The sequence below is a fragment of the Anas platyrhynchos genome, chromosome 8, assembly GCF_047663525.1.
Source record: "Anas platyrhynchos isolate ZD024472 breed Pekin duck chromosome 8, IASCAAS_PekinDuck_T2T, whole genome shotgun sequence".
NCBI classification, from domain to species: domain Eukaryota; kingdom Metazoa; phylum Chordata; class Aves; order Anseriformes; family Anatidae; genus Anas; species Anas platyrhynchos.
The window spans coordinates 34,613,999-34,639,521 of NC_092594.1; the positions used below are offsets into that span (position 1 = coordinate 34,613,999).

General features: G+C 43.3%; 1 long non-coding RNA gene across 1 annotated transcript in view; it reads left to right on the forward strand.

Moving 5' to 3' along the window:
* LOC106017510 (uncharacterized) overlaps window positions 1-25,523 on the forward strand; it is a 290,171-nt gene that overhangs the window by 17,756 nt on the left and 246,892 nt on the right. Inside the window, exon 3 of the long non-coding RNA XR_011810904.1 lies at window positions 15,252-15,353. This is a non-coding gene — a long non-coding RNA (uncharacterized lncRNA). The remainder of the gene's footprint in view (window positions 1-15,251; window positions 15,354-25,523) is intronic.

Sequence of the window (25,523 nt, forward strand, 5' to 3'; positions counted from 1 at the left end):
GCACTCAGTGGAGAAGAGGAGATGGCTGACCCAGGAGCAAGCACACTCCTTCCTCTGTCACAGTCACAAAAACACCAAAAGGGATCATGGGGGAAGTGTCCCAAAGCATTGGCAGAGAGTATTTATGAATTAGATCCTCCAGAGTCCTCTTGCTGTGAGGTGGCGACCAAAAAAAACCTCTTTAAACAGCAGAGTCATGTGAAGGCCCAGAGCCTGAGACTGTTTCCCATTTGGTTTTCGTTATTTAATACAAGTTAGATTGACAGAAAGCTCTTTAATGAAAGGCCTTAAGAAAGAACATATTGTTGATCTGGAAAAGCTGATAAACAACTGGCAGCCATGCATGGCATTTTCATGCTAAACCAACATAAAAAGATTCCCTCCCCTTTCCCCGCCGTGCCCCCTTGTTTCTTTTTGCAATAATGCGAACACATGTTTTGTCCCCATGAAAGGGACGTGATTTTGATCAAGGCTTTGGCATGTCCAGCGAGCCTAGAGCAATTTTTTTGTGTGTTTGCAAATAACAAAAACGATCTTTTTAAGATTGGCAGCCTCCCACCCTCGCTCAGAAAAAAAAAACAAACTCACAGCTTTTGCTGTGACACACGGGCTGGCGGCTGGCTTCCCAGTGAGCCAGAGGGAGTCTGCATAGCACTGCTGAAACCCGACCAGCTCCTCAACACGAGGTTTGTACCCAAAGCAATGGCTCACTTCCTCGGCTGGTGTGTGCAGTCTGATCTGGAGAGCTCTATTGCTTTGCACCAAGTAATAATTAGCCTGTCTCCGTCTGTGCAACACTTGAAAACGTCTGCATTGGTACCTTAAGACTCGTCACCGGGTTTCTTTATTTTCAATTAAAATAAATGTAAGTAAGCAGATATTCACTGTTGAGTTCTAGGTGTCTGTGCTGCTTGGCAGGCCTTGTGCTGGTGCACGTTGCACATGATCTGCCCATGAATTTGTTATGTTTTCCTCTCTGTTTAGGATATTTCATCAATCATGCATGCAGTTCCTTTGTTGTCTTTCGAAAGAGTGATGTGGTTTAATTTATAAGAGCCATGTTGAGAAGATGTTTCCTGTTAAAAAGTGAAAGCTCTTCTTACCAATACTTCGTCTGGAAGTATAACAACTGGACAGTAAACAACTTCAGCTGGGTTTAAGGGCTGTTTTGTCCTCCAGAAAGTTTATCGCTTCCTCAAGTAGCCAACCAAGGCAGCCTTCATGTAGAGGTCATTACGGGAGTTAGGTCACTGTACGTGGATGCCACAAACTGTAAGCAGCTCTGCCAAAGTCTAGATACAAAAAAAAATGGTTGGGAATTTTCCACCATCCAGAGATGGAAGGAATCATCTCAGTGGTCTAGAACGTGCCCGAAGAAACTGAAGATGATTGTAAGCAAAAGACGTGAGGGAATTACAGTGTTAATGTGCCATCGCCACAGGGTATTCGTGTGCCTGCCCCTACACATTGTGTGGGCAGTCCTGTTCTGTTCTGAGCCTCAGACAGCTTATTCTACTCTGTTACCTTGCTGCATCAAGAGGTCAAAAACCTTCTCAATCAGACCCATTGCTTTCATCTCATCACACATGCTATGCTCCCACCAAGAAGGTGATTACCTTGCCCTCCAGACTTTTTCATGCTCTTTTTCCATGTCCAACTTCAAGGGACATGAACTGCTTATGAGTCGGGGTATCCCCACACCTTACTGATAAATCTAGATCACTGTGTAGCACAATGACACATAGTTCACCTTTGAAATTTCAAGCAAATCTTGCTAACTTGATGTCTTTTCAATTCCAGATCTACATTCATGGTAGGCCATTTGTGGAGTGGATTATAAAGACTATCTTATAGGGAAATTACTGCTGAAGAAGTGGACTAATCAGGAACCTTCACGATTGTGAACCTTCTCTGATTGTCCCTTGACCCTGACTGAATTTTCAACCCAAAATCTTGATGGAAAACCGGGCAGAACAGAAATAGAAAATAAAAGGTGCTGTGGGACGCCGCATGCCCTGGCAAACGGTTTTCAATAGTGGCATTGAGACTGGGAGGCTGTGGCTCACATCACTGTAGCTACATGAGCTCATGTCTGTGTCGTTCACATGCTCCCACACTTTCCAGTGAAACGGGAGAGGATGCACTGGCATCACATGAAGAAGCTTTTTTGTCTCTTTCAAATGTCAGCTCTCCCTCTGGAGACTTGTTAAGCACAAAATGACAGTGTCCCCAGGTCATGCATTACTCAGCAGCAACATCAGGCCCCCAGATGTGCTGTGGCTCCAACTCACAGGATGTTCTTTGTCCGGGGGACAATGTTCCAGGTTTTTTTGTTGTTTGTTTGTTTTAATGCATCTGGTAGAAAAGGCTGGAGCCAGTGTACTGATTTGACTTGAACATGGGGCATCATTTTCAAAGACACAGATCCTCCTATTTCCCATTCTGTCGTCAGCTCTTGAGAAGAATGGCTCTCTTTTCCCTTCATGTGGGCATCGGAGACATGGTCCTGCACTGCTGTCCTTCATGCCTGGAGTGTGCATAGAAGCTTGTATGTATTCCACATCCTAAGTGGTCATTGGCATCTTCTCAGACTACAGCTGATCCTTAAACAGCAAACGAGTTACAACAGACCAAATATGTAAAAGGTAAATTTGACCCCTGCTCTGACAATATCACAGCAATTTCCCGTGTTGAGATGGCTTTAACTTGTCACAGTTTACAGAGTGAGCAAGGCTGAGATGTGGCAGTTTTACAAAGATCTTATTTCACTTCAATTTGAAATCGTTGTAGCATATGGACATGTTTAGGGATGGCAAGAAGGATCGTCGTGTTTTGTAATAACAGTAGATTTAAAAACTGAGTTTCATTCCGGTGGTACACGTGTGAAAGGCTGCCCCAACTAATGATTTATCAGGCATGAGAGCGCATAAAGGGGTGTTTGTACTTCATCCAAAACTTCTCGTAAAGCAGTTTAGTTGCTCAGCTTTCAGCTTTCACTATGAGTTCATATGACTGCTCTGCAACTTTGCACACAATAGTTTATGCCAGTTTGACTCCATTGGTTTCAACAGAGCTTGGTTGCTTTTCCCAACACCAAACATGTCCATATGGCATAAGCTTTTTTTTTTCTTTTTTTTTTTTTTTTTTTTTCTTCTGTTGCATAAATGTGAAATAATGCAGTAAAGCCTAGGAGTATGCCAGGGAAAGCACAGTGTGTCTCATATGAACTCAAGATGTCAGCTGTCTTTACAGAAAGGGAAGAGGGATTTTGGCCCAGTTAAAGGTACTCCATTAAGAGACATGTGAGGGATGTTACAGAATTACTCTGAATTGTCATTAAGAAGAGAAACTGATGTCTTCTAAAAATGGAACATTTCTATGGGAGGATGAATCCTGAATTCATAAAGACCTATGAACTACTCATGACTCGTTGGTAAGTCCTGTTGGTCTCGATGTTACCATCAGCTAATGGGAATCATTCTGTAAGAGGTTAGCAGTGTGGTCCACATGTGAGCTGACACAAATACTCTAGAACGAGAGGTGTTTTACTGTCAGAGCATCCTTGCAGAGCACATCTTCCTGCAGATGTCTTCAGGTGTAGGTACGTTTTTATAGACCCTTCTTCCAATGTAGACGCTCTACACTGGGGAGTCTCTGTAGGCATCTTCCATCACTGCTGCTGGCTAGCTTCTGAGGACCTCAGGCATGGATCTTTGATGACAATGATATGGAGTCTTGGAACTTTCCATGCCCAAGAATAGGTGTAAAGTTGCCTGGATTATGGGAAAGAATATTGGACCAGGAAGGAAATCCAAAAGTAAGAGGAAAGGACTGAGAATACAGTTAAATTTTCCAAGAATTTTAATAGCTTTAAAAATTTATTATTTTTTAAAGATACAATAATAGCATATTTTTAGGAAATATTTTTATTCGTTCGATAAAATGAGGACAGGAAGGCACTAAAGTTGGAAAGAAAAGGGTCATTTGAGCCAAAAAACATACTAAAATGAAACGTGTTTCTGTAACAGCTAATAGAGCCAACAGGATTTATATTAAACTTGTGAAGAAATATGTCCCTAATTCAGGTAAGTGTTTTTTATCCCTTAGTGGAGGAATGTGGTGAGACCTTACCTAATAATGATTGCTGAATTGTATAAAATAAGCCATTAGTGGGGCTACAGGCAGCAGGAACCAGTCTGTTTATGAAGCCTCATACAATGTTGACCCAATGAACTGTGCAACAGGTGCTGTTATCAGGCCATCCCATCAGCAACAAGCTGTACTGACAGCGTTCAGCCATTTCAGTGTTCTCGACCGGGTGACAGTCTTGACTTGTCTGTGTAGAAATCTAAAACCCGTTTGAAAATCCTGCAGAAAAAAACAAAACGTTCTTCTAGACCTGGGTCCATAGGGAAGGTTTATGTTGTCCTCCATATAGTCCATCTCTACAGAGTGGTACCACAAGACAGTTTTGTCTCTCTTTACACATCCCACATTTGAAGACTAACACCCAGATCTAGAGTTAGGAAATAAAATTGGCTCGTTTTAAAAAAATAAATCATTACAATGAAAAAAAATCATTAACATCTCAACTGTTTTGTTCATGGTCATTAAATGATGAAGGTAGCATTGTATTTTTACAGCATTAATGACTGCCCTATCAAAATATCTGGTCTCAGTTGAATTATTGTGCTGGATCCCTTGGTTTTGAGTTCTTTTATTATTATTCAAGGTGAACTGTGAAATGCTCCATTGAGTGCTAGAAAAGAGGGGAACTTGTCTGAATCATTTCAGTGCTCCTAGAAGTAGGTGAGGGATGGACACTGAGAGACAAGGATGAAAAGTAGTGGAATTCAATTTCTTTCTGAGACCAAGCTCTGGTATTAGTGAAGTTATACACAGAAATTTCTGTAAAATTTTGCTCTCTGAGCACTGGATGTGCAAAGAAAATCTGGAAGTGAGTACCATGAGAAGCAGCCTCCAGCCTCCTTGGGCCTGTGCAAGCACTGAAGTTTAGTTTGAAATCTGTGCTGTATTTTTTTTAAACCCTCTCCAAAATCTACAGGAAAAGTAAGGAATTTTAACAAATATTATTAAATTCAATTTTAAAGGGAAGAAAAGAGCTTATAATTAACATCTCTCGTAATCTCCTGGTTTTTGTCCTACTTTAAAGCATCTGGGCTTCAGTGTTGACAGATAAACTCCTTAATCTCTTTACCTCTGTTATGTGTGCTCTCCAAGTTATATTTTTCCCTTCTAATTTAGTGGCATCTGAGCAGTGTGTGCGGGGAAGTGAGCCAAAGGCTGAAGTGTTTGCAAGAGAATACAGGAACATTTTTTTTTGTGTTGGAAAAGCACCTGAACGACGGATGCCCATGGACCAACCTCATTTGGCTGGCTGCATCTGGCTTGGCAGCTGCTGGAGGTGAAGTCTTCTCTGCTCTCTGAAATCAGGCACGCCAAACATGCAGGGACCTGATGTGCCTAGCACTTTTGGAGGCACCAAATCCCTGAGCCATGAGGTTTGGTCACATCTGCTTTCCTCCTGAGCCTACCCAGAACTGGTCTGAAAGCTTTACAACTCGCAGTACATTCAGTTTGTTTTCCTTCTGTAGATTCCTGTGCAAAACTGGTGCTGTGTGGAAAATTCCTCACTGGCCTTTGGAGAAGATGAGCTGCTGTGGATGAACCCAAAGCATCTCCATTCTCGTGGGAATCACTTGAAACGTGGCCAGGAAAAGCAAGCTGTTTGTTTAGTGGCAGTCATTTTTTCAAGGGTTAGTTTGAAAGGCAGTTCGGCATATGACGCTAGTAGTGTCTGAAGTTTAATGGAAGGTTAGATGTCAAAAATCTGGCATATAATTGCATTTAGAGCTGTGAAATCCAAGATTACTTGCTAAATATAAGCCTGTTTTCTGAAGTGTTTCTCCCATGACAAGCAAACAATATGCTCTGTTAGGAACCTCCCACGTCTCTTAAGATGGATTTTGTTCAGTCATGTTTGCTTGGTGGCAGTCGGCTACTAAAGTGACTTCGGATGCAGTAAATCTGCTTTGTCACTTAAATGGGGAAAGGCACATAAAGTCCCAATTACGAAATGTCATGGTCGCACTTCGGTACTATTGCTAGGGTCTCCTTTTCCACTTAGGGAGCTGTTTTCCTTAAAGCACCCTCTCCTGGGATCAAGTGATTCCATGGCATTTTTGGCTTTTGGAATTAAAAGTTTGTTGTTCTCAAACTTACAGGGATTTTTAAATTACAGCTTAAACTACAAGTCCTGTGAGCTATATAAAACAAAAGGCCGGACTTAAGAATGTGGTTGGTATTGTTTTTTTGGTATTCTTTAAACCAAATGATTTTCTGGGGAGTTGCAGAAGGAGGAAGTGTCCTGAAGCTTGGATGCTTGGAAGTCCTAAGGCTGAGGAAGCGATTCTTCATGGAGCTGGGGTGACAGCACAAGCCTGTGCCGGGGATACATGGTAGGGAATGAAGATTGTCAAGACACCTGCAGTGACATTTTTAAGGCAATCTCAATTTTCACTGTTCTGTCCCACACTTCATAAATGAATAATCGCAAGACATTTTAAAGAGTCTTCGTTTCTGCTTCAAGTCAGATGATGTGTTAGGAAGAAATGGTGACTAGAACGGAGCAAATTGGAAAAAAATCCTTATGTATATTATTTCAAATTCCACAATGAATTTGGGTTGGCCTGTGTTCAAAAGCCTCTCATGTTAGCTTTGTGGAAAGATTTGGGTGCCAGCATTTTACTAGCACAACTATTAGGCAAATAGGATTTTAAAGCTGAAAGATTTCGGTGAGTCATTGGAAGTGAATTTGGTAATTTGGGCTATCTAACTCAAATTTTGCACCACAAACATTCAGGTGGCAGCATCATGAACCTGAATCCCTTGCACTTCCCTGAGAGCGTAGTGGAATGCTGGTCAGTAAACAGCTTTTGACATTCAGTGGAAAAAGAGTCCCAATTTTCGTTTTTCAAATAGTGGAAGTTCAAGACAGCGAAATCATTCCAGGAAACAGTGAGCTACTGTGTTTGCAATATTTATGTCTAAATGGATTAAGAAGTGTATGTCTGATGCAGCTAAATCTGTTACCAAGAGCCTGACAATGAGAATGTTAGAGAAGCTATAGCATTTTTTTTTCCTTCTTTTTAATAGAAATACATCTTTTTCAGAGAGACATGCATCTCTTGTTGGTATCCATGCAGCTCAGATGTGAAGAACAAAACGCTGCCCATCCAAAGGCACCCTTCTCAAGCATTTGGCTCTGGATGGCAGCAGATTCAGTAGGAAAGTTGGAAGTCTTAGCAACTCCAGGTTTATCAAGCAACTAACACTTAATCTTTGCCAGCTGTCTGTGGTTTCCTTCCTATCACTGCCAAACCAATGCTAAATATGGGTTTCATATTAGAAATAAATCTTTTAGTATATTACAAGATGGTCATGTTCCTTGAAGTGTGCCAAATGGTGAGGAGCAAGACAAAACTTTAAGCATTGTGGACAGTTTTCTCTCAGAGTAAAGCACTGTTTGTCTGAATTCTGGCCTTTTTTAGGGTTGGTTGTCACCTTGACTTAAGGGGTCATAAACCTAAGAAGAAAGTTGCTGTCTTGGGCTGAGCTGAGCTGACCCTAGACAGTCCAGAGCTGAGCACTCTTCCCAAACCAGGCATCTCCTTCCTGGCCAGGAGGAAGATGTAGACGTGAGGTGAGGAGTTGGAAAGGGAGAGAACTGAGCGCGACATCAGGAGAGCTGCTTCACTCCGGGCTTAGCTCCTTATTATTGCACTAATAACACTAATTACTATTGCACTGCTCTTTGGGCAAGGAGACGGAGTTTTCACCTGTGATTTCCAAAGCAGCACCACCTGTGCTCAGAAGGGGTGGACCTAGCACAGGATCTGTGTGATGGCACCAGGGTGGAGCTGGAGAACCATGGAGACCATTGCCTTTTGTAAGCCTCTCTATAAAGCTGTGTAACTGCAGGTTACATAATTGTTGTGAGCAGCCCTAGTGTTTACACGACCCATTACAAAGTTCTTTGGCAAGTGCCCACCTGCCACAGCTCAGCCAGCGTAACCAGCCAAATCCTGATCTCACAGCCCCACGGCCCCACTGAAATGGCTTGGATTTCCAGGGATCTGAGTGAGGTCAGGACCTGGCCCAGGATCTGCAGGGATGGTCAAAGCTGGTGTGAGGAGCTGCAGACAAATCCCTGCCTCTATGCTGGTCATTCTGACTGCGAATCCCTTTAAGGTTTCATTGCCATCACTTTTTAGGTTGATCTAGCAATTAAAAAATATTATTTCTAGTTGTCAAAACAGAAAAAGGTACAAGAAATATGGATTTCACATCCTTGCACAGAGCTTCTGGCAGCTGGTATTCTTTCTGCATTTGTAATGACAAATAACGTTAACCTTAGCCATTTTGCTTGGCACTTGGGATTGTGTTTTTTACACTCATTATTCCTCTCAGAACAGGGAACAGTTTGTGATCACTGCTTCAGTTTTTCACCAGCCTCATGTCCAAAAACAAGGCTGAGGCCAAAGATTATTTTTTTTTCTTCCATCGGAACAAACCCCACATCAATCACAGGATCCTCCAGATCATAAAACTCCTTGCTTCAGAAGACAGCAGAAAATCTCCCTGCTCTCTCACAAAAATGGCCTGTAACTGCGAGCCCTGGCAGATTCCTACCCCAGGGTTTTGGGTCAGCCAAGCACCGTCTTTGGTTTTCTTCAAAACGGGCTTCTCCTGCCTATCTTATTTTCTCCACATCTGACTATCCAGATTTTCCTCGGAATTCGTTTTCCTAAGGGTTTGCAAACAAACAAGAACAAGGCAGAAGAAGAGAACAGACAGGAGTAGTTCCCAAGTTGAGGGTCTGCCTGTGCGTGATATCAGCGAAACCACAGAAGTTATCGAAGCAGGCCGGGGAGGCAGGCATATTATGATAATGATAGCAAGTAAGACTGCATTGCCTGCTACTCTGCCATTTGTCACCTTCCTGAAGTGGCCCTTCCGTCTCAGAGCTTTTAGCGTGCCCTTCTCCGCCGATGCGAGCAGTAGTGGTTATTCTTTTGGATGGATCCTTTATAAACTCAGTGGACAGGTAGCCCTGCGGCTCTCAAGGAACCTCCTTGCTCACTGGGGATGTTCTCTGCTCTTTGCATACTCGAGGATGAACAGTCACGCTGCACCATTTCATTCATAAATTCGTCAAGCTGAAATCAGTGTGCGCAGTCAAACGATCCCCTGCATTTTCAGCGCAGGGTGGTCTTTTTAGTTTTTCTAAGAATACTCCGGAGAGCTTTTTACCAAAATGGATGTGATATAAGCAATTACGACAATGAATATTTCATTGCTAGACTTGTGAATATGCAAACCCATCTGGTTCAACCTTATTTAAGGGAGTATAAATACTAGCTTATGTTGTTACAAGGAACAGGAACATTATGATATGCCACAAATTAAACAGTGAGATCCCACACAAAGCACTTTCCTTCCCCATCATGTCTAGGAATACTTTGTACACCAAAGAGAAAATAATACAGATACTAAACCTAGAAAACGTTCACTGAATCTGACCTAGCTATCACCCCCCAGCTATCAGATTTTGCAATAAAGCAGAAGCTAATCAAATGCCACGGAGCTGTTCAGGGTGCAGGGAAGTCTCCCATGTATCAAGGTATTTACTGAACAATCTTAATATCTTGAACCAAAACAAATGGGGCAGCTTTATCAGTAGACTTTCGCTGCTTTTCTAATCCTGTTTCTCATGCAAGCTCATTGTAATAATCCAGGCTGGATACTGTCCAGGCAGCTGGTGGATGTTGTCATTCCTCCATTGACTTGACAATGAAGGTGCAGGCCAAGAGTGAGAACCTGGAAGAATAATTGCCTTGACCACAGAGGGGTGGGAAAAGGCATCACTGGCAGTTTTGGAAGTAGCAATTACTAAAAGTCATGCAAAATCCTCTCCATCTCTTTCTCCATGATTGGAAGGATTCAGTTCTGCATGCCATCACTTGTTTTTTTGGCTTGGAGAGGTATTTGGAGGTTCATTCATTACTTGCTATAATCCCTCCCAGTTCAGCTGTGCTGAAAGTGAAATATTTACATTAGAAATAACATCATCACTGCCAATAGCTGAACTGCCCCTTGTAGAACCTGTGAGGGAAATGAAGTCTTTATAGTCCACTTTGCTATGCCATTCTCTTGATTACTCAAATTTTGCTCCCCTGGTACCGTGAAGTGTGTGTGACCTTCGGAATAAACTATGAGCACAGCCAGCGTTATACTATATAGAAATAGGTTTTTGAGTACTTCCCTTTTGAACTACCTACCACTTGAATCTGACCAGGTTTTGGGGCTTCTTGGCTAGGTCTACTCTCTTTAGACTTTGTCTTGCTCTCTGCAGATTTATATTGCCCTGTTAACACGATTCAAGTCCAAACACTACATCACAGCTGTGGGCTTTTGGGCAGCCCTCCAGCAATGAGCTGAATCTTTCTCTTTTGCCTTGCTTTTAATAATTCTATTATATGTGGACAGAGCTGCTGCTGCTTTTAATGCATGTCTTGTTGAAACTTTGCAGGCTCCTTTGGATTTACACAGGACTCTGTTATAAAAGGCGAAACTAAATCTCTTATCCATCCCACTCCCAAATCTATGTGTTTCTCTTATTTCCAAACACTTCATTTAGAAAGCTGGCCAGAGAAGCCTGAGCTAATGTCACGTGCCTCATTCAGTTCAGTTGTTTAGTCCAGACGAGCTTTGCTTTTGTAAACTTTTTCGGAGATATAGAATTAAATGTGAAACATGAGTCAAACAGTTTTTGGATGTGTTTAGCTTGGAACACTTTGTAGTTGTAATGTCCTGATTCAATACAGGAGAATGTACTTTTTTGCCCTCCAACAGCTTTCTAAGATGGCTTTCAACTGGATAGATATGTACTTACTCATCTTGCTCCTGATTCATTTGCTTTGGTTACTCCATCTCCTGCGAGGCAAACCGAGAAACGGTGCCAAGGAAGCTCACATTTGTGTTTCTGTGGTTTCAGAATGAGAAGAAAGCCCCGATCTGCAGGAAATGTTCCCATCCTTGACAGATTTTAGAAAAGGCAGGCACAGAATCCAGTTTAGGCAACTGCTGTAGCATGAATGCTTTACACAGAGCAGGTATGAGCATATGGCCAGGTAGTCCTTGAACTTATCCATGTAGTGAAACTCTCATCTAATCCATGAGCCTGTAGGCAAACCCCATCCCTTTTTAATATCTAAAGGGCTGCCTGGGAATTGGAAAGGCACTTTGGTCCGGGTTTGAGTAATTCTTTACCCTGGCTCTTTCATCTCAAAGGCCTCTTTGTATGGGACTACTCACATTGATATTGCAGTGTCTGGTACACCATTTTGCAGCTCTCTTGATATGGGCTGCCTTTTTACCCCTCCACCTATGTCTGGCTGCTTCTGAATGGCTTTACTCTTCCACTGCCTGGCTTGCAGACCTCAATACGTGCAGCAGGTGAACATCAGCAGAGCATGTGTGTCCCTTCTGCACAGTCCTGCTTGGCATTTAGGGCAGGGGGACAACGTGACTTCTCAGGAGGCTTGTCTAGGCTAAGCTGGTGTTTCAGCAGTTGGTATCTGGTTTGAGGAAGAGAGGCTAAAAAGGAAAAGAGGCAGATCAGACTGCAGCATGGAAAAGTAATTCGTGGCTTGGTTTGGTTTCCAGAGACATGCAGGTTTCTGGCAGGAGGCAAACAGAGCTCCCCTCCTTGCCCTCCGGCGTGTTTTTTCCCCTTTTTGTGCATGTGCACCTGTCTCCTCGCTGAGCTCTCCACCTGTTTAACCTCCTGTTTTGCAGGCTGGGGGCAGTTTGCCTGTGACTGATGGCTTTGCAGCTGCCGAGTGCCAGAGCAGGTATCAACAGGAAATCCACGTGCTGGGCTTTCCACAGCATCAGAGAGCACATCGTGCCCCTCCTGGCAAGCTGTCTTGCAGCGATTCCTCCCAGCTCACTGGAGCTCATCTGTGCTGGATCAGACAAAGGTGCCAATCACCGTTTGTGCCCTCACATTAAAGCCTTTTGCACTTCACGTAAACATTGCTTATCACCGAGTTCCTGCCTTGCAAGCACAGCATGAAGGATTAGTTTTGGCATGGAACAAATAATAGTAATCTCCAGCCACCTTATCTGCCCTGTATCAAGGTCAGAGCATTCCTGACCCGAGCTCTGGCTCGGCTGGCTTGGAGCTCTGTGCACGTTACGTGGCTTAAAGGTTTTCTGGAACAAAAAGCTATTCAAAAATCTGATGGAAAACACAGAAAAGGCAGGGCATGGGCTGTTATCCTAAGTCAGCTCGTGGAAACTTGTTGCCAACTGAGCCAATATTTTCCACTCATCTGAGATAGTGATGGAGGTCAATGTTCATTTATTACCTCAGCTGGCCTAGAGTGTCACCAGTGGTTGTTTATCTCAGCTATGCACCTCATGCAGCTACAGGCTGTAGCCTTGGCTGCGTGACAGTGCAAAGCCAAGAGGGACTCTGTCTGAAGTCATGTTTTATTCAGTTACCTCTGGCCAGATTCGTTCCGTTACACTGCACGGTCATGATGTTTCTTGGCCAAAGATGCGCCCGTGTAAATCAGGAGTGACTCAGAGAGCCACGCTGGATGGTGGAGGATTAGCAGAGGCCTGGTGTCTCCATCAGGAGAAAAGAAGCTGTGTCCGTGTGAATGGCTCCGTGTGAGCTGTCCCCAGGTGCTGGGTCTCTTTGCGAACATTTGAGGCCGTGCCTGGGGTCCGCAGCGTGTGAAAGAACCGTGCTAATACGATCAGCTCTGGCAAGTTATTGAGTCAGACCTCTCGTCATAATCCACGTGTTTGGTTCAGCAGTCACTTGGCTCTCGATAAACCAAGCTCTACTGTGGGAACAGAGTTTTTGTACAAAAGATCCAATTAAAGATTATTTTTTTTTTCTAAAATAACCTGTAATTGGTTGTTACGGGAAATTATTGAAATTCACGTTTCAGCCTAAAAGTAAGCTTAGAAGCATTACATTTTGGAATTTCATAATTCTTCTTCCACTAGCAAACTTGGAAATCTTATTCCCTTAGCTCTGGACCCATTTCATTTCTTTTCATTTCTGGAGCTGTAGACATACTCCAGACCCTGAACAAGCAATGTTTGTTCTGTTCTGGAAAGCTTCAGAGGTGGACAAAAATGATATCTACAGTTCCTCCAGATATTGTCAAATCTGGAAACACAAACAGAAGAGCTGGCATTTTACTGTTGCAACTGGGCACTTGTCTGTATACCTCCTCATGGTTCTTGTGCATCATACTGCTGAGCTGTGACCCCCTGTGGCCAATATGCAAGACCATTGCTTTGCATTTTTGACCATCACTCTCCAACCCTCAATTCTTCAGTTTTAGCAGCTCTTTAATTTCCTGTAGATTATTTTAACATTTTTCTTGTTTGCTTTATATTTAGCCCTTTTGATGGCTTCTTTCTTTCTTTCTTTCTTCTTTCTTTCTTTCTTTCTTTCTTTCTTTCTTTCTTTCTTTCTTTCTTTCTTTCTTTCTTTCTTTCTTTCTTTCTTTCTTTCCTTCCTTCCTTCCTTCCTTCCTTCCTTCCTTCCTTCCTTCCTTCCTTCCTTCCTTCCTTCCTTCCTTCCTTCCTTCCTTCCTTCTTTCCTTCTTTCTTTTTCTTTCTTTTTCTTTCTTTCTTTCTTTCTTTCTTTCTTTCTTTCTTTCTTTCTTTCTTTCTTTCTTTCTTCTTTCTTTCTTTCTTTCTTTCTTTCTTTCTTTCTTTCTTTCTTTCTTTCTTTCTTTCTTTCTTTCTTTCTTTCCTTCCTTCCTTCCTTCCTTCCTTCCTTCCTTCCTTCCTTCCTTCCTTCCTTCCTTCCTTCCTTCCTTCCTTCCTTCCTTCCTTCCTTCCTTCTTTCCTTCTTTCTTTTTCTTTCTTTCTTTCTTTCTTTCTTTCTTTCTTTCTTTCTTTCTTTCTTTCTTTCTTTCTTTCTTTCTTTCTTTCTTTCTTTCTTTCTTTCTTTCTTTCTTTCTTTCTTTCTTTCTTTCTTTCTTTCTTTCTTTCTTTCTTTCTTTCTTTCTTTCTTTCTTTCTTTCTTTCTTTCTTTCTTTCTTTCTTTCTTTCTTTCTTTTTCTTTCTTTCTTTCTTTCTTTCTTTCTTTCTTTCTTTCTTTCTTTCTTTCTTTCTTTCTTTCTTTCTTTCTTTCTTTCTTTCTTTCTTTCTTTCTTTCTTTCTTTCTTTCTTTCTTTCTTTCTTTCTTTCTTTCTTTCTTTCTTTCTTTCTTTCTTTCTTTTTTCTCCCCCCCCCCCCATTCTCACATTCTCTCATTTTTTTCTCTCTTTCTCTCTTTCTTTCCTTCTTCCTTTCTTCCTTTTTCTCCAAGTGATGCAGCAGTTTGTGACCAGATCAAGTCATCATCAAACCAGCCTGCAGTTCTGGATTTGTCATGTGCCTTCAGTATGGAAAGTAATGGTCGTTTATCAGATCAGCCTTAGCCAGTGATTGTAAAGGGATGTTTTTCTAACCTCCTGCTACCTGGGGTTGGAGTTCTGCAGGGGTCACTGATGGGATGTTTGCCAGCCTTTATGTTTATCATCCAAGGTTTTTTAAAACAGGGTGAGAATCTCCATCATCGGAGTTACAACAGTATGTTTGTCACTCTCACCTGCTGACATCTGTGGTATGAACAAGACGAGGCATTGTGGGTGGGGTTGTTCTCTTGCAATATTTGCTGTCTTAGTCTTGTGTGGTCTTTGCCAATATGCTTTTACATCCCTTTTGGTAGATGATGTGTTTTTATTCTCAGAAGTCATATAGTCTTTTATTGGCATCCCCTGTTTGTTGGCTAGGATATTGGTTGCAGCCTTATTTTCCTACAGATTCCGTTGATCTCAGACTTTTGTGTGTGTTATGGAAGGAAATGCCAGGCTCTTCCCTGTGCAGAGAGAGATTCAGGTGAAGGGTTGATCCAGTTTATACTAGATGTGTATGCTGTGAATGAATGTCAGAGGAAAGAATCAAGCCTCTGGGATCTTTGGATGCAGCCTATGAAAGACCATGGGATGCTTCTTTTGGAGTTTTTAAGGGATAGATAATCACGTTTCTAGTGGAAAGAGCATCTTTCTCTTATTAAAACTTCTGTATTATGAATACAAAGTCCAAACTATAACCCTACTTTTGTTTCTTTGTTTTTTCTTTGGGTTTAGAAATGGACATAATCGGAGAAAACAGCACCAGAACTGATCTCTTTCACCGCATGATGACGTAGAACAAAGCTCACGATGTTGTGTGACCTCAAGGAAGATCAGGTCAGGACTGACACATTCTATCATTTTCCTTCCTGATATAACATTTTCTTGGTGAAGCATTTTTTTTCTCCTTGTTTTGCTTTCTTCTTCATGTATCTAGACAAAATTGCAACCACAGGCATAGGGAGAGAGCAAAGATGCAAAATGCTGTGCTGTCTGAAGGGCGCCTGTACCTGGATAACCATTGGTTTGTCTCAGAGCCCTGTGTGTCCACACCTGTCCTCTGAGATCAGGCCATGTAAAAATCCCTTCCTTTCCCTAAAAGTGCATTTGTCTGGCTAATGCTTAGGATGTGGAAGCAAAATGGAAGTATGTAAAACTCCTGAGAAGCAGGGCTGTATCAGGTACTGATAAATGGTATATTTGTAAATAAAATATGGGGAGAAAGACCCAAGATCTTTATTCCAGGTGGAGTAAACTGCATTTACTCACATTCTTCTGTAGGTGCACCACTGGTATTGAATGTGGTCTCTCTTTGCTGTGGTCGTCTTACTGGTGAGGGAATAAGAGTGGGAAACTGTAAACCCATTTGGTTCAGATAATATGTTACATGAACTCAGTTGTTGGGAAGGGAAAAAACAGACAATATTTGTTTAGAAAGTGCAGCTTGTTCCAATTTGTGAGCAAGCAAATTAAGAAGATTGAGTTTTGTGGGGGTATTTTTAAATGTGGCAGTGTAGGGTTGGGGGGGCTGCCTGTAATCATGAAAGCCTATGAAATAAGATTTCTTTTTTCCTAAAGAGAGGAGCCCATTAAGGAATTTTAGCATATAAGCCATATAGTACCATAACATCTTCTGCAGAGTTTTCTGTCCCAGCATCCCAATCTCTTATCCCAGTCTCCTCCCATTACATCTATCTTCTCCTCTTCTTTTGGTCCATTTGGGGTATGAGGGGAAAGAGGCGAGGGGTTCTGCTTAACATTCGAGCTCACTTTAACCTCCCAACAGAGGTTGGCTTTCAGTTTGGGTAGGAAATGATGCAACTGTCATCTCAAGCAGGGGACAGGGATCAGCACAGGGGTGCAGGGCATGATGGGCTAGATCTCTGCACCAACATGGGAGGTCCCAGTCAAACCAGATTTTGGTTGGAAGCTAGTGACAGATCAACCAAAATTCTTCAGTTTGCAGTGGGAATTGTTGGGTGAAAACCTATGGTGTGGATCGTACAGGAAAGTAGATTTTGACAGACAAAATGTTTCATTTGGTCTTAAAAGCTCTGAAGCTCTCCACTTACTGGGGGAGAGGCAACTTCCAGCTATCTAGCTGCTGGGACTTTCAAAGGAGTTTAAAAGAATTAGGATCTTGACTGTCAAATAACCTTTCATATCTGTTGCAGGAAAAAATGGTTGAACAATTTATTTTCTGGCTGTTTAAAGTTTTGCTCTTATGCTACTAGGAGGAGTTAACATTTTTATGCTGAGTTAGGGTGTTGCCTACTAGTGAGGAAGATATATATGGACCTCATTCTTGGGAAATGTACTCCTCTGTGCACTACAGATGAATCAATTCCTTTAGACTGGAGCTGCATAGGTGTCCTTTGGTGACACAAAACTGCCACGAAACTCAGCAAAAAGCTGGGATTGCAAGAAGTAGATGTCATAATGAGTAATTGCTACCGAAAGGGAGGGCTCTGTTTTTGAGCTAATTGGGAAAACTGATGATGTGTTATGGAAGGGGGAAGAGGACATTTCATGAGATATTCCCATAATTGGTTTGGGTTGGGGTGGCCTTTTTTAAGGAGCTGGTTTAACCAATTCCTTCATCCCCACAAACATTACATAAGAGCTGCTGGCAAAACTAACACACACACACACTTCTTGTACAAAGGACTAAAAAACCGGCCCAGATGTTTACAAAGCAACCACAAGAGACAGGAAGAAAAACAAACATACAGAGATGTTTTAAATGCAGAGCAACCAACAAGCATAGGAAAAAAATATCCATGTTCCTGGCAGTAGCTTTTGAACATGATGAAACCATTTGGGACAACCATCCTTCAAACTTGCCCCATGGCAGGTTTGAATTATCAGTTATGTTTTCATTCATTACTTAAGGCCAAAGACTTCATCTTTCAGTATAGACCTACCCTTCTCTTCAAAGGCACATCGAAAAGGTGAGGCGGTGAGGCACATCTTCATCTATTTCTTGATTATTTGTCCTAATGGAGTAACCCGGCTTGCCCCTACTTTGCTTCTTCTGACAGAAGCTCTGCAGAAAGGACATAAAAGCGGATGCTTGTCTCCCTGGCTTCCTTTTTGAGTGAAATGGCACTGCGAATTGCTGCATCTCCACTTTCTTCAGGCAATGCAACAAGGAGTCTGGCTTCTGCACCAACTTGTTGGACTTCTTTGCCCAAAGCCACAATCCCCATGATTTTTAGGTCAGGAACAAGAGCTTTTTTTTCTCAGAGGTATTATTTTGCTTGTCTCCTTTGTTTGCTTAAGTGAGAATAGTTTGGAAATGTAGTGCATTTGGACAGACTCTTGAATTCATACAGTCACTCCTAAAATGCAGCTTACATTTTCCAGATGGCTTAATAACAAAGCTGATGTAATATTCTTTGCACATACATAAAAGTATTAAAGGATCTCACCAACTCATGTGCCTAGGTGAGGTAGTCCTGAACTACCAAACACAAGGCTAATTTAGATCTGTACACGAATGGATGAAGGTGCCAGGAGCAATGCTGTTTTTCGTTGAAGAAGACCATGCGCCGTACTCCTAAGCACTACAGATCTCTGTAAAAGCTGTTCACTTCAGCTCCTGGTGTCCTGAATTTGCTGGAGGAGGGCATGGCTTTTGTCCTCCTCTACCTACAAGTCAAAATGCTTGAAGAGAAGAGGAAAAATGCTCCCTTCAGGCAGGAATGTGGAGGTTGCAATTTATCGTTCTGGACTTGAAAGAGTAATTTTCAGTTCCAACTTGTTTGAAGAGGAATGGGCTGGTGAAAGAATTTAAGGGCACTTCTGAAATGCAAAATGTTGCCTGTCTGTGGAATGGCCCAGAAATGAAACATCCGTGAGGATCTATGGCTCAGATATTCCACACTGCCTGGACAGAATAATGAAACACTTCTCTTGAGATTTACGAGCTTGGAAAATAGGCTGCAGACTTCCAGCAAGGCCTGAAAATACTACAGACTACAGTTGGAGTCTCTGTATAAGCACTACAGGGTGGGAGTACTGGGAAGGAATCAGAGATGAAGTGTAAATGCAAACGCAGAAAAAAATATATTCTTTACTGTCATGAGACTCTCAAGCTGCAAAAGCGAAAGAGATTTTATCTTTCTAGTGTAAATTCCCTGTTCCTTGTTTTGTTTTCCTAACTAGGTACTATGTCCAACTTCCTACCATTGCGCTGCGAGGAGAGGTGCGGCGGGGAGGAGAGTGAATTCGGGTGGGAGCTTCTCTCCTAACAAATGTACAGGTGGCAGAGATGGTGAATTCAGGCTCCTTCACCTTCCTCCGTGAAGGCCAGGGTCTGGGAGGCACATGCTGTGAATGCTGTTTCGTAGCATATTGTGAACGCTGATCTGTCCCCTCCTGGCGAGTAAAGGAGGAGCGAGGCGGTGACTCGCCCATTTGAAAATAATGCCGTTTCCTATTAGAGAGTGGAAATGATCAAATCCTAGAAAACAGGAACTTGAGGTTAGCCAGACCATCGCAGCCCCACCGCCGTGTCAGCTCTAGGAGGTGTCTGACGTTGCTTCTCTGTCCTGTTCCTGAAAAACTGCAGCGAGTGGGATTCCCAGCCCTGGTTTGTACAAGCTGCACAGTTCAATTTTTTTCCTTGTTTGTAGTGCCAATCTCTCTTGCTGCAGGTTTGAGAGTGATTTGGGGTGTGAGAAAATCTTTTTTACGCGATTAGATGCGTCAGCTCAAGGAATGACATCTCACCCAGCAGTTCCAGCTTTCTGTTCTGAGAGCAGGGACCAAAATCTCCCGCATACACCCCTAAAGAAGGACCAGTTTTCGCTGTCACCTCTTGGATGCCTTTTGTGGAGCCAGGCTCTCAGTAAAGCTTCAGAGCACAGGCCCTGAGCTCTGCTGAAAGCCCAGAGAGCAACTTGGGTGCCACAGTGGGGAGCTGAACTCCTTTAAAAATCTGGTGCTGAGCCCTGCTGTAAAAAGAGCCATCTTTGCAAGGTTGCCCCAAAGGTACCCCAAAAGAGCCTACAGTCTAAATAAAGAAAAATAAGCCGGATCTATATCTGCCCAGTTTAACAGGACCTGGAATAATACAGGGAAGAGTGTTCAAAAACCAGGAAGGGGAGTGCATGCCCATCACCGCTGTTCCCCTAGGTTACAGAGGAGGCTTTTTAGTCATTACTTAATTTGCATTTGTTTGTTTTCCCAAGACTTCTACAGAGCGAAAGAAACAGGTTTAGTGGCTGTTGGGAAGAATTGCATGTTAAGGGCAAGGACCGCTCCCTAGATAATCCCTGCCTGTTATTCATCATGCTGTAGATTGTTATTAGCCTGATGGAAACTGTTTCTCAGTGGCTCTGCGTTCCTGGTGGGGACCCTGTAAACTAACGGGGCACGGGGCTTGGCTGGTGATTTCCTAATAAACGCCATGTGCAAAGACAGAGCAGAGAACGTTTTGGGGGTGGAGAATGAGAACAAGTGCCTTGCATGTGATGATTGATACTGCCAGGCGGACAATAATTATGATTTACACACGATTTCTTTATTCTTGAGGGGAAATCCCAGTTGCCAAGTATGTTAACGATGTATGTAATGGTGTGTTAACGGACACCATTAGTTTGCTGGACAAAACTGAGACCTCTGCCAAAACAAACCTTCTCCAATGGTACATTTTATGGATCAGCAGATTCTGCAAATGCTTCGGAGTGAAACTGAATGGTGGGGCACACGCTTCAGGAACGGCTGGCAGTTTCCTAACCGCAAGTTTAAAGGTATCTGCTAGCAATTAAACGCACTCGAGCATTTTCTTAATTTCAGCATCTTACCATTCCTCTATGACGTGCAATAATTGCAGTCCGGAAATAGTTTGTTTTAACATTATGACAGAAATTAGTACGGAAAATAGTCGAGCTCGCGTTAAGTTCTGCGCCCGCAGACCCCTGGCTCAGGGTGATTTCGGAGCACCAAGAGGTGCTTGGTGCCACCTCTTGGGGAAGCACTAGTGGCAGGGCTGCTGTCCTCCTGCCCCGATGGAGGCAGGATGGCTCGGCACGCTGTGAAGGTAAGTCAAGGTGTCAGGGGCTGGGGCAGGCAGAGTTAGGAGTGCAGATACAGGTGTGTGCTCTCTGGGGGAGCTGCCTGCAGCTGGGCAAGAGGAATCTGTGCTGTGGAGGCGTGCGATATCGCACACACGCCCAGGCTGCAGCGCTTTCCCTGGAAAAAGCCAAACACATTTTGCAGTTCGAGTTCCTCCGTATGATGCACAGTTCATACAATTTTTGGGGGGGCTGGGAATTTTCTATTTCCGCCAAAACTGGTTTAATTCAAACTGGGGGAACTTCTGCAGGATCAGATGCGCAGGGCAGCTCAAAGCATTGTGCCATATACTACCCCAGGGCTTGGATCAACTGGCAGATGCGAGCTTCTTGCACTCGGAAACCTCCAACATTTTTTCCTAAAGGCCAAGCCATGAGATCCATTCACTCCAGGGCAGAACTTCTAGACTCTCCCTATACTTGTTCCTGCTCGGCCTTTTGGAATAGATGTGCTCAGTAAAGCTCATTAAAGCAGTTTATTGCCTCAGTTATGAGCCTTCCTGTATTAATACAAGAAGTTTGGAGCACAAATATGGGTTAAATAAATGGCTGACAAGGGTAGAGGGATCCAGGAATGATGCTGGTTCTTCTTTTGAAAAGTTTCCATTCATCTCAGACACGATAGCCTAATCTTTGACTGAGACAAGAGTTTTACCTGGATAGTTTCCAGTCATGTTAATGGGAGCTGTGAAAACCCAGTGCATATCAGCAGAAGAAGTGGCCCCTTTTTCAAAGGAATGGTTTTGGTTGTTTCTTCGTGCATTACAATAACCAGCCACCAGACTTAATTGCTTTTTGTACCACTTTCCCTCCCCTCCTCGTATCTTTATCTCCTCATGCCATAAAAATACTGCGCTTTAAAATGAAATCAAGGAGACAGAAAACAGAAGAGCCATGTTTTGCATGAAAGGAGAAACACATGTTAGGAATAAAGACTCAAAACGGGCAAACATATTGAAGACACACACGCCTTCCCCTCCCCGTTTTGCACCCTCGCAGGCCGGCAGGCGTGAAGCTGCCCTCGTGCCTCACCGCACAGCAAGGGGACGGGGTGATGGCTGTGGCAGTGAGCAGCCATCGTCCCCCAAAAGTGGCCTGCCATCGTCCCCAGAGAGTTGCCCACTCTCATCCCCAGAGAAGGACCTGCCATCGTCCTGAGAGAGGAGCCTTCCGTCGTCCCCAGAGAGCGGCCTGCTGGGCCCGGAGCCCAGTGAGGAGTTTTGCTGCTGTGTGAGGATGTGAACAAGTTGTGGTGCTTTTCTTGGAGCTGAGAGCACTGCTGGCACAAGCAGGTGAAATTCCTCTGACAGCCAGAGATGACCCGGTTTGTGAAGGGAGTAGTTTGTTCGCAGGGCAGAGAGGCCTGGGTTAATCACGTTCAGCCCCTGTGAGGATCCTGCTTCATGCACCCAGTGTGTGTTTGCACTGTAACCAGACCTGGGTCAACTTCAGGCAACCCAGCCCAGGTATTCCAGCATGGATTATGCAACGTTCCCATGGAAATGCTCAGCTGACTCGCTTACAAACATCTCCATGCTGCTGCTGCCCTCACCTGAGCTGGGATTTCGAGCTGCTGTGGCTGTGCCCGTGCTGTCCGGCAGTGATGGCAATGCAGGCAGAGCTGGAGAACAAAGGGCTCTCAGGGAGCCTGACTCCACCTGGGCCTTCTCCTTTTCTTCCTTGCCAAGAAAAATAAAAATATATTCCCCCCTCCGACTCCTTGAAAAGGAGGGGGGGAAGGTACAGGAATATTTTAAGTACTTGTTGTTTTTCCTAAGGGGAAAAAATGCAATGTGGTTTCATTCTAGCCATGCAAATATTTATGTGAGCAAGGGAGAAGCAAGATCAGAGAGAAAGGCTGGGTTCGGTTGTGACATGGGCTTTGGTGCCAGAGACGTGGATTTACTCCTGGCTCAGGCACAGATCGCCTGTCTGACCTTGGGCCAGTCACGCTCACCTCTGTGCCCGCAGCTGCCCAGCTGCTCCAGCCCCCATTTCTAGGGGCTAGGACAGCTTCAGGGTAAAAAGTAGATTTTTTCAACCCAACAGGAACTCCAAAGGAACTCCTAACACTTTGGAAATGCAGTAATAGTGGAAAACGATGGCAATTTGAGCTAGAGAGGGTACCTCCAAAATTTGTACAGTACCGTGCACGCTGTGCTTGATTTGCTGGCGTCTTCTGAGTGCTACTGTAATGCAAACAATGGTCTGCATTCAGTAAGTAGCTCCTCAAATTTCCTGTGGATATCCCCAGCAAATCTGTATTTAAATAAGCAATAGTTTCTTAATCCGGGGCTGCAAGTTGCTGGGGCAATTTGTACTCAAGGTGAATGCTGAGGTTAGGGAGATGTTGAGATGTATAAGAGAAGCTTGCCATCCAAATTGTTTCCATCTGTTTTCATTATGCCCCACTCCTGCAGAATAAACCAAACATTTTAGCTTTCAGCCATTTCCTTCTGGACTCTGTAAAGCTACCTGTGCTCAGAAGCATTATTTGGTGTCTTTAAGTGCTTTAGTCTGATGTTTTTACAGTTGTATTCAGCCAGTCAGGAAAACCGCCTGTAAATAAGCAGACAGTTAGGAAAGAAGGCTGAAAAAAATAATGGAGAAGCAGTTTCATTAAATGAAAAAATCCATCAGTTTGTATTATTCAAAGCATAAAAATATTCTGGTAATACATTTTGGATATACTAGAATTTCTTGACAATTGTGTAGTTTTGCCCTATCTTTTTTTCTACTTTTTCCCTGACAAAATTTCGAGGGCTGTACAATTTAGTAACCCATATTTCAGCTCATGCCCAGTTTCCTCCATATTTCTTGTGATATTTCTTGTGTTATATCTGACTGCTTGGACACATCAGCCCAAATATCCCAAGACTCAGACCTGTGTTGTTGGGACTAAGAGTGACATGTGCACCTCCAGTGTCCTATCAGAAAGGGATAATCATTTTAAATCTCCGCTTTTGCTTCTTTTGATAAGATAAATGGCAATCTCAAAGGAACACACATTTTGCTAAGCATTTTCATGTAGAGAAATGGAAGGGGGAGGTATGTCAAAAGTGTTTCAAAGAAAAAAAAGCCATTAGTTGTCTGCTGCAGTCATGCATTACCTTCTTCAGATCTTGAAGACCAGAAAGGATCAGAAAGAATTCTGTCTGGTAACTGAAAATATTTCTTCCCAGACGTGTCAATACATCCTATCTTTTCTTTTTTAGCTAATCTTATTTGTGTTTAGTTCTGAAGAGTGATTTTTATTTGCTGGTTGCCCAGTTGCCCAGATGTGTATGTTACCTTAAAAAAAAAGTAATTGATTTTTAGCCAAAAGGACAGGAGAAAGGTTAGGAATGTGCAACACAGTTTCTCATAACTTTGGAGGAGGCAGATGTTTCTCTTCTGGTTCCAACCTTCATTTTCTTTGCATGAAGAACGAGTTCTTTAAAACCAAATAAATATCCCTTTGAGAAGAGCATGGCTCCCACTGTTATTCTTTAAATTAACTCTTTTGTGGCTAAGGCTGAGCTTAGCTTGTTGGCTTTGTGTTGCCAAAAATAATGGAGCAAAAGAGACAATGTAGTGTGAATTTTTTGTATAAATAGCTTCAGTTATTACTCTCAAGAAAAAAGTAACAACAGCAACAACAAAACCTCTGACATCTGACAATATGAATTTTCATTACTCATTCTTGGTAATGTAAATATGACTGAAAATATTTTTTCTTGCAATTAAGATTTCATTTAAGCATTCATAATTGCAAACATAGCAGCACATATTTCACGTCTGTAAAGATAACAGAGAGTACAGTTGTATCTGCCAGCAGTAACCCACTCTGGGCATTTACTGAGGCGGGCAGAAGGGAAAGAGAAGTGAAGGTTGTTACGGATGGTAACAGTGCATGAGATGGATGTTGCTGGTCCCAGGCTGGAGTAACTTGTCTGTGCCATGCTTGTCTTGGTGACGGTGACGGTGCGATGCCATTCTCCTTGGGCATTGGGACCAAAACTTAGAAAAGTCTCCAGTAGAGAGAAAAGCAGAAAATGTCTAATTTCAGGTTAATACTCTCCCTCTACTGACACTGGGGATGCCCTGAGACAAGGACTGTAGTTAATTCTGTGCTCAACAGCCCCTGTTTCCCAGGGAAAAGGACCGAAATGTTTACCAGGGCAGAAGGCCTGGCAGGGGAGTGTATCTGTGTGTGGCTGGGAATGGACACTCCGAGATCTCTAGGGCCTACTGAAGCAAGGCCAGAGGCTGGGGGTCACTGATAAGGTAACCTCGGCCACAGTTTGGATGTAGTCATTTGTCTTTGTAGAGTCTGACTGATGGGAAATGTGGACAAAAGCCTTTGTGAAGCTCTGCTTGCCATATGGAGCTGTACAAGGCTACTATGGAGGTTGGCGTGTTTACTCACCAGGTCTGCAAGAGGCATTTGGTTCCCTAAGTTTATAAATCAACACGGTGACCCCTTTCCAGAGGATGGGGGAACGGCTGAGGAGTTGAAGAAACCAGTGTCTGAAGTGTATGTGTTTAGCCATCGTGGGACCAATGACCTTTGCCATCTTCCTCTCCTCCCTGCTCCGTCCTGAGTTCTGGGCAAAATGGGCTTTCAGAAGTCCCCACTGGGAAATCCTGGGAGGAAAGAGAAATGTGGAAAACAGAATAAGGTAAAAAGTGCCAAGGAGAGGTGAGACAACAGCTGCCTGCCAGCGCTAAGGAAGCCCGTCGTAGTCGGTGGAGCAGAGCTGGTGTGCTGAAAGACGTGACAGTCCGTGCGTGTCCTGAGTCATGGTGGGAATTTGGGCTAGCCAAGGCAAGCTCTAGTGGTGTAGTGGTCAGGGAACAAAGCGTGCATGGAATTGGGAGTAAAACCACATCATCCAGGCAAGATCAGACCTGAGAGGTTCACCAGTTGTCGCATGGACCCAGTGGC